This window comes from Papio anubis, chromosome X (genome assembly GCF_008728515.1).
Source record: "Papio anubis isolate 15944 chromosome X, Panubis1.0, whole genome shotgun sequence".
Lineage (NCBI taxonomy): Eukaryota > Metazoa > Chordata > Mammalia > Primates > Cercopithecidae > Papio > Papio anubis.
The window spans coordinates 13238863-13254551 of NC_044996.1; positions in this window are offsets into that span (position 1 = coordinate 13238863).

Consider the following 15689-nt stretch of genomic DNA (forward strand, 5'->3'; position numbering starts at 1 on the left):
GCGAAGCCATCAAATTACTTCTTTTTATTTACCTCTTTTGTTTGTTTCTGCCTGTCATGCATTCTGTCCCTTCCTACTCTTTTCTCCTCACTTCTTTCTTGACAGGACGTGTGTTTGCAAACACCACCTGGAAGGTGGGTACCTCCAAGGAAGTCTCTTTTGCAGTCGATTTATGTGCTTTGTTCCCAGAGCCTGCCCATACCCTCGAAGAGCAAAGCAATCTGTCAATCACGGGAGCAGGGAGTGTCAACCTCGCTGTAGGGTTTGGACATACTGGAAGCCGGACTGGATGTGGAAGCTCCAAAGGTGTAGAAAAAGGACTCCAGAGCACTGACTTTTACCTCTGTCCTGGAAATCACCCTGACTCTAGTTGTCGAGATTCTTACCAGGTTTTCTGCCCTTCCTGGACGTGTGTAACCTTAGCCACTTACCCTAGAGGATCAACCCGGTCTTCAACCCTCTCCATAACTCACACTCCCCCTCCTAGACCATGTACTATGGGAAATTGTAACCCTCTTACTATAACTATCCATAACCCTAGTTCAGCTCAAAGGTATTACGGCATGTCATGGGGATTAAGGCTTTATATCTTGGGATTTGATGTTGGAACTATGTTCACCACCCAGAAAAAAATCCTTGTCCCATGGAGCCCTCCTAAGCCAATTGGACCTTTAACTGATTTAGGTGACCCTATCTCTTCATCGCCTCTTTCAGTCATATAAGTTAAAAACAGGTACTATGAGTGCCCATCTAATTTTTGGTTCTTGTAAAGGTGTTTTTATCTGTGTAGGTAGTTGATAACCTGATATCCTTGTGGGGGGGGACGAATGGTGGAGCCTTCTATTCTGCAATCTTGCTCCACCTCTGCCTGTCCACAGCTCTTGCCATCACACTGTAGATCTTTCACATCTGCAGTGTTTCCCATTAGAGTTCCCTTGAAACTCTAAAGTAATTTTACAAAGTTCATTTACTAATCCTCTGATTGAATATCAATTCAAATGGGAGTATTGGCTGTTCCACTAACTTGGCTCCTATTCTTGCCTTATTCCCTTTCTTACATTCTTCCTTCTGCCTTTAATGCTTTACTTGCTTCTCTTTCCTTCCATGTTCAAGTATTTCCTGAAGCTTTCCTTCCTGCTTCTAGCCTGTCTTCTCTGAATTCTACTGGCACTTCTTATATGTTCTTTGTTTTAGAGTTATTTGTATCTGTGTGTAGCCCCTTGCATAGCCACCTTCTTATTAGAGACACTGCCCAAGGGTGTCTGCAGTACAGAGTGTTCTGCCCCAGTGTCAATTAGGAAGCTTACAGGCTGGCCCCACACTGTGGCAGTCACCATGGGCTCCCGGGGGCCAAGGGAGAGGGAGCCCCAGCCCCGTCAATCATCAGATTCCTCTGCAGCAGGGAGGGTGAGGATCTTTTTGTTCTCTGGTTTTAATGGGCATTCCTTTTTCCAGTGTCCAATCTGCTTGCAATAAGCACATTGGTTTCTTTGTAGGGGAGCCCGCTCACCTTTTTGGCCTTTCTGCCGGGGACCCGGGGTCCCCTGGCCAGTGCTTTGTGGTGGAGGCCCTTCCTTCTTGACTCCTTGGATAGTGGCTACTAAGATCTTTGCCTGTCTTTTTGATGCTTTATCAGCAGCCCTTTCAGCTGCCTGAGCTGCCTATTTTTGCGTTTTAAACTCTCGATTGTCAAAAACTTTCTGGGCTATTTCTAAAAGTTGGCTGGTGTTCATTCCAGCAAATCCTTCCAGCTTTTGTAATTTTATTTTAATATCAGGGGCTGCCTGAGTCACAAATGCCAAATTAACAGCACAGCTATTTTCAGGAGCCGCCGGGTCGAAAGGGGTATAAATCCAATAGGCCTCCAGGAGGTGTTCTAGAAACGCTCCTGGTGACTCATCAGGCCCCTGGACAACTTCCGTTGTCTTGGACAGATTCATGGGTTTTCTCCCTTGATACCCGCAAGGAGATACTGGTGAAAATTTTCCAAAGCTCTCTTCCCACCCGAGGACTTTGGATCCCAATCAGACCGGGTAGACGGAAAAACCTCCTCAAGGAGGTCTTGGGCTTCCTCCTCTGGTCTACTGGCTGATATAAGGAAATACTTTCTGGCCTCTCTTCGGATACGGTCCCTCTCTTCAGAGGTGAAAAGGGTTAAAAGGAGTTGCTGACACTCATCCCAGGTGGGCCGGTGAGTCTGGAGCACGGACTCTATCAGTGAGGTCAAAACCTGGGGCTTTTCAGAAAAAAAGGGGGATTATGAGCCTTCCAATTGTACAGGTCAGAAGTAGAGAAGGGGACATAAACTAAAAACGGAGCAGAGTGCTCACTGTCCAGAGGGATTTGGGCTTCTCTCAGCAGGATTAGGGGGGTCACCTCCTCTGGCTGAGGCCGTAATTGTGTGGCTATAGGCGGAGAGGTCACAGGGGATGTAGTCGAGGAGACAAGGGAAGATTCTGGGGGAGCAGGAGGGTTGTAGGGCAGCAGACATGGGTGAAGAAAACTTTTCTCTTCTTCAGAAGGAGGCAGTACAGGAGAAGCCGAGGGAGCTGAGGGTCAGGGCGGAAGTGAAGTCTGGCTCAAAAGGACCTTGGAGGTAGGATTATGAATGGTGCATGAGCAGAGCCATGGAGGAGGGCTCCAGACTAAACTCAGCCATTGATCAATGTAGGGAAACTGTTTGAGGTGACCAGGAGTTCCAGCAATGACCCGCCACACATCCTGAGCAGCTGTGAGGTTTAGTGATGCTTCTGGGGGCCACAGGGTTCCAAACTTTGGCCATTCTACTTCACAGAGGGTCCGGAGTTTGCCTTTTTTAAAGTAGACTCTGTAATCCTCTGAGAAGCCCAGAGAGAAATTCTGCAACATACCTTGGAGAGGGCTTCTATTTCTACGGGACCGGGAAGAAGAGTTTCCCATTCTGGAGGCAATTTAACAAGGTTTAAGCAGAAATATTAAACCCAGCATGGACAGAGATATTCACGGCCTTGGGGGCTGTAGTATCAGAAGAACAGAAGTATTGTAACTAGAAGAAGTAGGAAAACAACTATAGCCAACACTTCTTGCCACATAAGGTCTATCTCCTCAAGTTTCAAGATCGAGGAAGAGGATAAAAGGCGGGTCTGAGGCCAGTGGGACCTACATCGTGATCCCCTACTCCTTTTTGACTTATAGTCTAAATAAATATCTTTGGTGTCTCCAAGACTCGAAGGCCAAAAGTTCAAACTTGGCCTTTTCCTTCAAGGGTTTAAGGAGGGAGAACAGAGCCAAATCTTGGAGGTGCTGGACTTGCTGCAACACAGGAAAACGAGATGTGTGGAGTAAGGAATGGGGATGAGGAGGAATGGGGATGAGAAGGAAAGGGGCCACTCGGATCTTCCGAAAGGTTGGAGTAACCACGGAGGGATAAAATAAGAGTCCAGACGGAGCAAAGGAGTACGGGCGTAGCTTTCTCTGCGCAGTGCCTTATTTAAGGGCACGGGAAAAGTTACGGGATGACAGAAAAGGTGAGCAAGGAGGTCAGCAGGGTGGCTATTTTGGATCCACCACTGGTCTAAGGAGAAGATGGACAAGTCGTCAGGGCGTGGGGTATGGCAATCTAAATGCCAGCAATCTATATGATGCCAGAAATCCCAAATGGGCAAATGTCTTCCACACCCCTCCTCATAACAACACCTGATTTGTTTCTGACAGAAAAGGCAGGACTGGAATGGCCGGCCCAAATGACTAATGAGAGATTTGACTTCCTGGGATAGAAGAAGATTTGTACTGAGGACCTTGAAGAAGTCCTTGCCCAGTCGTCTTGGGCAGTATCAATGACCTGACATATGAAATTTAGACAGACACCAAACAAGACAATAGACAGTGGGGTATATAAACAATTATGGCAATTATTTTTATAGACAGACAAGGGGAGGGGGTCCCATGATGGAATCAGTCAGATGCCCGCCTGGCTACTCCTCTCGCCATTGGCAGGCTGGTATAAACCCCAGGCTTGGATCGAGCTATGCCCGACGCTGCCCTAAGCCTTATGAGGTTGCCATGGAACCGCAGGTGAGGGCCCTCTCGAACTCTGTAGCTTTCACTGTGGAGCTACAAACTGGAAATTCAAGTGCAAGCCCTTGAACTCCACATTCACTCACTCACTCACACGGAGTTTATTACAATTTTTTATACCCATTCTAAAAACAGAGGTCTCCTAGAGACCTAAACAAGAGAAGGAGAAGAGAGGGAGAGAGTCTACACTTAACAGAGAAGCTGGACAGAAACCAGCACTCTGTCCTCCAGAGTCCTGGAGTGTGGACAGAGTCTGAGGGAGGACCCTCGTCAGGGAAGTTTCCCTCCCAGAGAGGCAGAGTCAGATCTGACTTACCTTCCTGGGACCAGAGACTGAGGACTCAGCAGTTGAATTTGGTTGGGCAAACTGGCAGTCGATCTGTTCCCTTCTGGAAGATGATGGCCTATGGGGCCCTGGAACATCTCCAGATGGCGCCTCCCCTATAAGCCCGCCGTCTGTCCGGGAGAGCCCGGAACGAGTCCGGTCTTCACCCAGTGGCAGATCTCACTGGGGCCTCCAAATGTTATAACCGAACGAGTTATAGAGAAATGCCACACTATGAGACTAATTCAGAGTCCTTTATTGCCAGCGACCGAGAGATGGCTTGAGCTCAAAATTCTCTTGGCTCTGAAGAAGAGGCTAGATTTCTTTTTATAATTTGGTCTAAATAGGGGAGGGGGAGTTTAGCTGAAGCAATTTTTACAAAAGCAGAACAGGCAAAAAGTTAAAAAGATTAATGGTTACAGAAACAGTTACAGAAAAATAACCAGTTCCAGGTGCAGGGGCTTAAACTATCACAAAGAGATAATGCAGGGGTTTTGGGTATCATCAACCGAGCACGTCCCCAGGAGCTACTGGTTCAGCTTGCCTCTATATCTTATCAGTAAGTACATTCCTGGACGTGGTTGGAGTCAGCTTACACTAGTTATGTCCTTAAGGGAGGGGGATAAGGGGGACTGCAAGTGAAGAAACAAAAATGGAGTCTGTCCGACTCTCTCACCTGAGAGAGACAATCAGGTTAAAACAAGGTAGGGCATCACGGTAAGCCATCACTATGCCTCAAAGCCCTAATCTTCTCATCTGAACTGAAACTCTTCATGTCACGAGTTGGGTATATTCTACTGCAAAATCAAAGTTAAAATTCCAAGAAGGGTGACAATCAAAGAGTTTAATTTTGTAGACAGGAGAGAGAGAAAACAAGAGATGAGAATATTTTATTTATTAGATAAAGATGACAGAAGGGTGGTTCTTTGCAGGCTCCAGAAACGTATGTTAGCATATTCAAGAAAAGACAGTCAATATCAGAGGGTAGACATGCAAAATAAAATCCTGACTAAAGAAGAAACTTATTTGCCACTTTAGAAATGGAAACTCTAACTGCCTAGTAGACTAGCAATACAGAGTCACATAATAGTACCACAATATGTCTGAGTTGAAAATTATTCAGTCATCATATTAAACCTTCTCATTTTATGATGGAAAAAAAATGAGATAAGGAGGCCGAGCATGGTGGGCCAGGCCTGTAAGCCCAGCACTTTGAGAGGCTGAGGCAGGCAGATCACCTGAGGTCAGGAGTTCCAGGTCAGCCTGGCCAACATGGCAAAACTCCATCTCTACTAAAAATACAAAAGTTAGCCCGGTGTGGTGGCAGGCACCTGTAATCTCAGCTACTGGGGAGGCTGAGGCAGGGAGAATCGCTTGAACCCGGGAGGCAGAGGTTGCAGTGAGCCAAGATTGCACCATTGCACTCCAGACTGGGCGTCAGAGCAAGATTCTGTCTCAAAAAAAAAAAAAAAAAACAACAACAAAAAATGAAATAAGGAAAGAGGGGGTGTTTTGTGCAAGGTCACAGAGCTAGTTGGGGCAGAGTTGGAAATAACACTCAGTATTTCTGATTCTCATGACAATGAATTACAACTGTAAGTTGTTATTAATTCAATAAACATTTATGGAGCACTAAATATGACTCAAACACAGTAAGTCACAAATAGTAAAATGTGACCTGGGGCCTGTCTACAGCACACTGACACTGGCATTTTTCTGATGGAAGACTAGGAGCTGACTAGCTTTTCTAGAGTAGCCCAAGTCTTTCTTGAAATCCTCTCTAACAGAGACAATAGCAGCAAAAAGCTTTTTATCAGCTGGTCCTTTAAATCATTTAAAAATCTATTTTTCTCTATACAAGTGCTGACTAATAAAAATATAACATAAGCTAGTTACGTCATATAGTTTCCTAATAGCCATAATAAACACACAAAAAGAAATAGTTGAAATTATTTTAGTTCATGCTTGATTTAACCCAATATATCTAACATATTGTCATTTCCTATGTATTTGATATAAAATGTATTAATGTCATATTATACATTATCTTATTTGTACTAAGTCTTCAAAATTCAGCATGCATTTTACCTTTGCAGCACATTCCTATTTGAACTGGCCACACGACAAATGTGCAATCATTTGTGGCTAGTTGCTACTATAGTAGACAACATAGCTTCATATCATATATTAGAAAAATTAGTCCATGATATATTTCTGAACAAGTAATTAAAATGCAACCAAAACATGTTATACTTATAAAACATATTATGTTTAACGCAATAAATTACAAAAGATGGAAAATTCCTTTTCAGATGGATTCTTATGAACTCCAATTAAGTGTACTTCTTCCTTTAGTTATTCTATGTTATGCCTGAGCATGCTAGGTCATTGGAAAGGTTAAATGAAAAGAAGCAAAAAGAGCATTAAAATAAAATGTTATATTAAACCCAGTACATTTTTAATGATTTCTGGCCTTCACTTATTCCAAGTCTTTATAATTGAGATTAAACATTATTTTCTCAGTGGTACTCAGAACAGATAACAACAGAAATGGAGCCACTTTTCTGGTAATACATTAGAGAATTATCTGTCCATTTAAATTAGGGGTTTTTTTTTCTATATCACTGTCAAGACTAGATTTTCATAAAAGGAAGATCATTTTACATGGAAGGAATTACTAAGCAGGCTAGAGGTTCGAAATCCATTACCTATTCATCACCTAGTTAATAGATGTTCATCCTCTATAACCTTGAAGAAACTCTGCCACAAAATTCAAAGGCAACAAACAGGTCATATTTCTGAACCTAGTGCTACAAAATATGGCTGGACAATATTACAGAAATTTCCAAATTAAAACTTTCTAGAAAATCCAAAATCTATGGTCACAGTAGCTATAAGTCAATGAAATGCTACAGTAAATTTTGGATCCTGGGAAAAAGTGGCCTAACATTACAGTAGCTACCAGAAGGTACTTTCTGCAAAATTGTTAAACACCATCCTCTTAGGGGTCCATTTTTCCATCACTCTAAAGAATAAATGCTCTGGGGAAAATGAAGTATTTTTATGGTTTGGCTGTGTCTCCACCCAAATCTCATCTTGAATTGTAGCTCCCATAATTTTTTTTTTTTTTTTTTTTGAGATGGAGTCTGTCTCTGTCACCGAGGCTGGAGTGCAGTGGCACAATCTCTGCTCACTGCAAACTCCGTCTCCCAGGTTCAAGCGATTCTCCTGCCTCAGCCTACAGAGTAGCTGAGATTACAGGCATGTGCTACCACACCTGGCTAATTTTTATATTTTTAGTAGAGACAGAATTTTGCCATGTTGGCCAAGCTGATCTCGAACTCCTGACCTCAGGTGATCTGCCTGCCTTGGCCTCCCAAAGTGCTGGGATTATAGGCATGAGCCACCGCACCCAGCCAGCTTTCATAATTTCTATGTGTTGTGGGAGGCAGTCAGTGGGAGATAATTGAATCAAGGGGGCTGTTTCCCCCATACTGTTCTCATGGTAGGGAATAAGTCTCACGAGATCTGATGCTTTTATAAGGGGTTTTCCTTTTTGCTTGATTCTCCTATGCTCTTTGCCTGCCACCATGTAAGACGTCCCTTTGCTATTCCTTCATCTTCCACCATGATTGTGAGGTCTCCCCAGCCACATGGAGCTGTGAGTCCATTAAACCTTTTTCCTTTATAAATTACCAAGTCTCAGGTATGTCTTTATTAACAACATGAGAACAGACTAATACTGGTATAAACATTGGATATTTCATTATTTTTTATTTTCATTTATCTTGCTTCATGGATTGACACTTGACAAAATATTACTTTTCTTTACCTGAAAAGTTGTAAAATATTTTATTTCATTTCCAGGTCTCTGGGGAGTAAAAAAAAATCTTACTTTACCTCTATTTTGCCTGCAATTTCAAACTTTCCTGCTCTAATTATTAAGAAGATAAACAATTAAAGTTTGTATGTAATTTAGTTTATAATAACTAAAATAATATGGGTTTTAAGGAAATATCAGGAAGTTTATTTTCTCAGAAGTTTATTTTATTTACTTATTTATTTTTAGATGGAGTCTCGATCTGTCTCCCAGGCTGCAGTGTAGTGGCACAACCTCGGCTCACCACAATCTCCGCTTCCCAGGTTCAAGTGATACTCCTGCCTCAGCCTCCCGAGTAGCTGGGATTACAGAAGCCCGCCACCACACCTAGCTAATTTTTGTATTTTTAGTAAAGACAGGGTTTCACCATGTTGGTCAAGCTGGTCTCGAACTCCTGACTTCAGGTGATCCGCCCGCCTCGGCTGCCCAAAGTGCTGGGATTGCAGGCATGAGCCACCACGCCTGGCCCCAGAAAGTTACTTTCAAATAGTGTTATCTTCAAGTTTCCAAATATGAGTGTCTGCAGTTGCTTGGGGGCAGAAACCTGTCAATCATAAATTCTACAAATACTACTATGACCTGGAGGCATTTACAAATTGGAGGTTTATGTGAGGAATTGTTGATGGAATCAGGAAAAAGGCTGTGGGAAGATGCCACCTTTAACATATATCTGTGCAACCCTCACCTCCCAATTCTAATTCAACTACAAGTCTACGCTATTTACAAGACTGCCGCTGAGGCAGAAATATCTATGAAACTCCAAGACTATAAAAACCAAGCACTATGTGTGCTGGGGTCCTCACAAAATTAGAGGATGACTGTGCTGTAGCTATCTGCTCAGACTAGAGCTTCATGATCTGCCAGTCAGGGGTGAGAAGTTGCTATAAAGAGTTTAGCCAGAGAATATCTGTGAGTCTTCCTGCAGGATGGGAAGTGGTAACCCTAGCTCCCACTGTGCTACGGAAGATTATAAGATGCTCTGAGCCTTCTATATGCCTAATGGGACAGAGTGGAAATTCTTGCAAAGAATGAAAAAGCAAGAGAACAAGTTACTAGTGAAATGAAGCTGCTGGCAGAGATGGATGACAATAAAAATATGTTAATAATAAAAAATGCTTGGGGTAGTTCCAAGATGACCTCCAGGCTACAGCTCCCAGCAAGAGCCACACAGAAGACAGGTGATTTCTGCATTTCCAACTGAGGCACCAGGTTCATCTCACTGGGGTGTGCCGGACAGTGGGTGCGGTCCACCGAGCAAGAGCCAAAGCAGAGTGAGGCATCGCCTCACCCGGGAAGCACAAGGGGTAAGGGAATTCCCTTTCCTAGCCAAGGGAAACCCTGACACACAGCAGCTGGAAAATTGGGTCACTCCCACCCTAATACTGCGCTTTTTCAAGGGTCTTAGCAAATGGCAGATCAGGAGATTATATCCCGCGCCTGGCTTGGAGGGTCCCATGCCCACGGGGCCTCCCTCATTGCTAGCACAGCAGTCTGAGATCAAACTGCAATGTGGTAGCGATGCTGCCGGAGGGGCACCCGCCATTGCTGAGGCTTGAGTAGGTAAACAAAGCAGCCGGGAAGCTCGACCTGGGTGGAACCCGATGCAGCTCAAGGAGGCCTGCCTCCCTCTGTAGACTCCACCTCTGGGGACAGGGCATAGCCAAACAAAAGGCAGCAGAAACCTCTGCAGATGTAAATGTCCCTGTCTGACAGCTTTGAAGAGAGTAGTGGTTCTCCCAGCACAGAGCTGGAGATCTGAGAATGCACAGACTACCTCCTCAAGTGGGTCCCTGACCCCCGAGTGGCCTAACCGGGAGGCAACCCCTAGTAGGGGCAGACTGACACCTCACAGGGCCGGGTATCCCTCTGAGATGAAGCTTCCAGAGTTTGCTGTTCAGCAATATTCACTACTCTGCAGCCTCTGCTGCTGATACCCAGGCAAACAGGGTCTGGAGTGGACCTCCAGCAAACTCCAACAGACCTGCAGCTGAGGGTCCTGACTGTTAGAAGGAAAACTAACAAACAGAAAGGACATCCATACCAAAACCCCATCTGTACGTCACCATCATCAAAGACCAAAGGTAGACAAAACCACAAAGATGGGGAAAAAACAGAGCAGAAAAGCTGAAAATTCTAAAAATCAGAGCGCCTCTCCCCCTCCAAAGGAATGCAGCTCCTTGCCAGCAATGGAACAAAGCTGGACGGAGAATGACTTTGACGAGCTCAGAGAAGAAGGCTTCAGACGATCAAACCTCTCTGAGCTAAAGGAGGAAGTTCGAACCCATCGCAAAAAAGCTAAAAACCTTGAAAAAAGATTAGACAAATGGCTACTAGAATAACCAATGTAGAGAAGTACTTAAACGACCTGACAGAGCTGAAAATCACAGCACGAGAACTACGTGACAAATGCACAAGCTTCAGTAACCGATTCGATCAACTTGAATAAAGGGTATCAGTGATTGAAGATCAAATGAATGAAATGAAGTGAGAAGAGAAGATTAAAGAAAAAAGAGTAAAAAGAAATGAACAAAGTCTCCAAGAAATATGGGACTATGTAGATTAAAGAAAAAAGAGTAAAAAGAAATGAACAAAGTCTCCAAGAAATATGGGACTATGTGAAAAGACCAAATCTACATCTGATTGGTGTGCCTGAAAGTGACGACAAGAATGGAACCAAGTTGGAAAACACTCTGCAGGATATTACACAGGAGAACTTCCCTACCTAGCAAGGCAGGCCAACATTCTAATTCAGGAAATACACAGAAGGCCACAAAGATACTCCTTGAGAAGAGCAACTCCAAGACACATAATTGTCAGATTCACCAAAGTTGAAATGAAGGAAAAAATGTTAAGGGCGGCCAGAGAGAAAGGTTGGGTTACCCACAAAGGGAAGCCCATCAGACTAACAGTGGATCCCTCAGCAGAAACTCTACAAGCCAGAAGAGAGTGGGGGCCAATATTCAACATTCTTAAAGAACAGACTTTTCAACCCAGAATTTCATATCCAGCCAAACTAAGTTTCATAAGTGAAGGAGAAATAAAATCCTTTATAGACAAGCAAATGCTGAGAGATTTTGTCACCATCAGGCCTGCCCTACAAGAGCTCCTGAAGGAAGCACTAAACATGGAAAGTAACAACCGGTACCAGCCACTGCAAAAACATATCAAAATGTAAAGACCAACAATGCTAGGAAGAAACTGCATCAACTAAAAAGCAAAATAACCAGCTAACATCATAACGACAGGATCAAATTCACACATAACAATATTAACCTTAAATGTAAATGGACTAAATGGGCCAATTAAAAGACACAGACTGGCAAATTGGATAAACAGTCAAGACCCATCAGTGTGCTATATTCAGGAGACCCATTTCACATGCAGAGACACACATAGGCTCAAAATAAAGGGATGGAGGAAGATCTACCAACCAAATGGAAAACAAAAAAAGGCAGGGGTTGCAATCCTAGTCTCTGATAAAACAGACTTTAAACCAACAAAGATCAAAAGAGACAAAGAAGGCCATTACATAATGGTAAAGGGATCAATTCAACAAGAAGAGCTAACTATCCTAAATATATATGCACCCAACACAGGAGCACCCAGATTCATAAAGCAAGTCCTCAGAGACTTACAAAGAGACTTAGACTCCCATACAATAATAATGGGAGACTTTACCACCCCACTGTCAACATTAGACAGATCAACTGACAGAAAGTTAACAAGGATATCCAGGAATTGAACTCAACTCTGCACCAAGCAGACCTAATAGACATCTACAGAACTCTCCACCCTAAATCAACAGAATATACATTCTTCTCAGCACCACATCGCACTTATTCCAAAATTGACCACATAGTTGAAAGTAAAGCACTCCTCAGGAAATGTAAAAGAACAGAAATTATAACAAACTATCTCTCAGACCACAGTGCAATCATCATTCTCAGCAAACTATCACAAGAACAGAAAATGAAACACAGCATGTTCTCACTCATAGGTGGGAACTGAACAGTGAGAACAGCTGGACACAGGAAGGGGAACATCACACACCAGGGCCTGTCATTGGGTGGCGGGAGGGGGGAGGGATAGCATTAGGAGATATACCTAATGTAAATGCCAAGTTAATGGGTGCAGCACACCAACATGGCACATGTATACATATGTAACAAACCTGCATGTAGTGCACATGTAGCCTAGAACTTAAAGCATAATAAAAAATAAATAAATAAAAAGATAAAACACACACACACACACACGAAAAAATAAATAAAAAACACTTAAAGAAATTCAGCCTGGCATGGTGGCTCATGCCTGTAATCCCAACATGTTGGGAGGATCACAGGGTCAGGAGTTCAAGACTAGCCTGGCCAACATGGTGAAACCTCGTCTCTACTAACAAAATACAAAAATTAGCCCAGCATGGTGGTGTGCGCTTGTAATCCCACCTACTCGGGAGGCTGAGGCAGGAGAATTGCTTGAACCCAGGAGGCTAAGGTTGCAGTGAGCCGACATCACACTATTCCACTCCAGCCTGGGCAACAGAGCAAGACTCCGTCTCAAAAAAAAAAAAAAAAAAAAAAAAAAAAGAAAAGAAAGAAAAAAAGGAAATTCAATTATGGCATTGAAAGGCTGTGAAACAATAAAAATATCAGATGTGAATTAAAACATTTAAATGATGAAATGAGACGGGATAATACTTCCCGAACACAAATTACATCCTTGGAAGATCAAGCAGAAGAAAAATCTCAAAAGATAAATGATGATGGGAAAACTTCATATCCACATGCAAAAAAATACGAGTAGGTCTCTTCATCTCATATACAAAAATCAACTCAAAATGGATTAAAGGCGTAAATGCAAGACTTGAAACTATAAAGCTAGTATAAGAAAATAGTGAAAATGCTTCATGACATTGGTCTAGGCAAGGATTTTTTGGATAAGAACTCAAAAGCACAGGCAACAACAGTAAAAATAGACTAATGGGATTAAATCAAACTAAAAAGCTTCTCCACAGAAAAAGAAACAATCAAAAGAGCAAAGATACAACCTACAGAATGGGAGAAATATTTGCAAACAATGTGCTGATAAAGGATATAATGTATATCTGGAATACATAAGAAATTCAAAGAACTCAATAACAAAAACTAAATAATTTGATTTAAAAATGGGCAAAAGACCTGAATAGACATTTCTCAAAAGAAAACATACAAGTGAACAACAGGTATATGAAAAAATGCTGAACATCACTAATTATTAGGGAAATGAAAATTAAAATCACAATAAGATCATCTCACACTCTTTAGAATGGCTATCATGAAAAAGACCAAAAAACCCCACAAATGTTGGTGCCTATGTGGTGAAAAGCGAACTTTTATATGCTGCTGATGAGCATGTAAATTAGTACAGCCATTATGGCCAATAGTATAAAGGTTACCCAAAATGTTAAAAATGGAACTACCATGTGATCCAGCAATCCCAGTACTGGGCATATATCCAAAGGAGATAGAATCATTATGTCCAAGAGATATCTGCATTCTCATGTTTATTGCAGTACCATTTACAGTAGCCAATATACAGAATCAACCTAAGTGTTCATCAGTGAATGAATGCATAAAGAAAATGTGGTGCATGTACACAATGGAATACTATCCAGCCATAAGAAATAATAAAAACCTGTCTTTTGCAACAACACGGATGAACCTAGAGGACAGACATTATTTTAAGTGAAATAAGCCCGACACAGAAGGACAAATACTGCATAACCTCACTTATATGTGGAATCTTAAAAACGCTGACCTCATAGAAGTAGAGAGCAGTTACCAGTTGCTGAGGAGGGTACTGGGGAGGAGAGATAGGGTGAAGTTGGTCAATGAGTATGTCACAATTAGCCAGGAGAAAAAAGTTCTGGTATTTTATAGTGCTGAATGGTGAATATAGTCAGCAATAATGTATTGTATATTTCAAAATAGCAAAAAAGAGGATTTTGAATATTCTTATCGCAAAAAAATAATAAATATGCTAATTACCCTGATTTTACTTCTTTTATTTGATTTTTTTTTTTTTTTTTTTGAGATGGAGTCTCACTGTGTTGCCAGGCTGGAGTGCAGTGGTGCAATCTTTACTCACTGCAACCTCTGCCTCCCGGGTTCAAGTGATTCTCCTGCCTCAGCCTCCTGAGTAACTGGGACTACAGGCGCGTTCCACCACGCCCAGCTAATTTTTGTATTTTTAGTAAAGACAGGGCTTCACCATATTGGCCAGGATGGTCTCCATCTCTTGACCTCCTGATCTGCCCGCCTCGGCCTCCCAAAATGCTGGGATTACAGGGATCAGCCAACACGCTTGGCTCCCTGATTTCTAAACAATGTATACATGTATTGAAACATTACACTGTACTTCACAAATATGTACAATTATGTGTCAATTAAAAATAAACTAAAACTAAAATAAGATATGTAAATCTGGCTAGAAAAGCTGAGGAACTTTGAGCCTAGACCCTGAAATTAATAGGGGTTCCAGAAAGAGAAAAATCAACAGATGAAGTAATCATTAAGGAAATAATTGAACAGATTTGAGTGTACCTATTGAAAACAACATGGGGGTTTCCAGAAGGGACTCATTAAGGAATATACTGTTAGGTATATCCTGATCTTAAAAAAAAAAAACAAAAAATGCGCATAGCATCTGGAGAGGGAAGTAAGTTTCAAAAAAATTAAATTAATATTGGACTTGTCATCTCTAATAACAAAAACTAGAAGTTGTAGGCTAAGGGGCAAACTACTGTGAAAAAAAGAAAGTGGGACCCCCAAATCCAGGCAAGACATACATAGTGCCCATAGTTCTCTTTGAGTAATATTTTCAAGAAAAGACTAATGGACCCCAATCAAACATCTAATAAACTCTGCCAAAGCCTTAAAAAAGGAAACAACGATGAAAGGAAAGAAACAGAGGTGACACAAAATACTGAAATATATGTAAGTAAATCTAAATGCAATATGCCATTGTGACTATGAATGTGTAGTATACATGAAAGAGAACAGATATACTATAAGAGAAATCTAATCATAATCTGGAACTAAAAATATTATTGCAGAAAAGTTGAAGGGAGGATAACAATAAGAGCAAAATCCAAATTCCAAACCAGGTGAAAGATGGGAAAGAATGAAAAAATCAACAAAAATAGAAGGATAAATAGAAAACAGACTATGATGACAGACATAAGTCCCAATATGACAGTAACTACAATAAATATAAATAGATTAAACTCTAGAACCAGTTTCCACAAACTGTGACCTGAGGGCCCAACAGAACATAAAGTTTTATAGGGACCCCACCTGTTTACATATTGTCTATAAATGTTTTTTATCCTATAATGGCAGAGTTGAGTACTTGGAAAAGATACCATATGGCCCACAATGCTGAAAATAT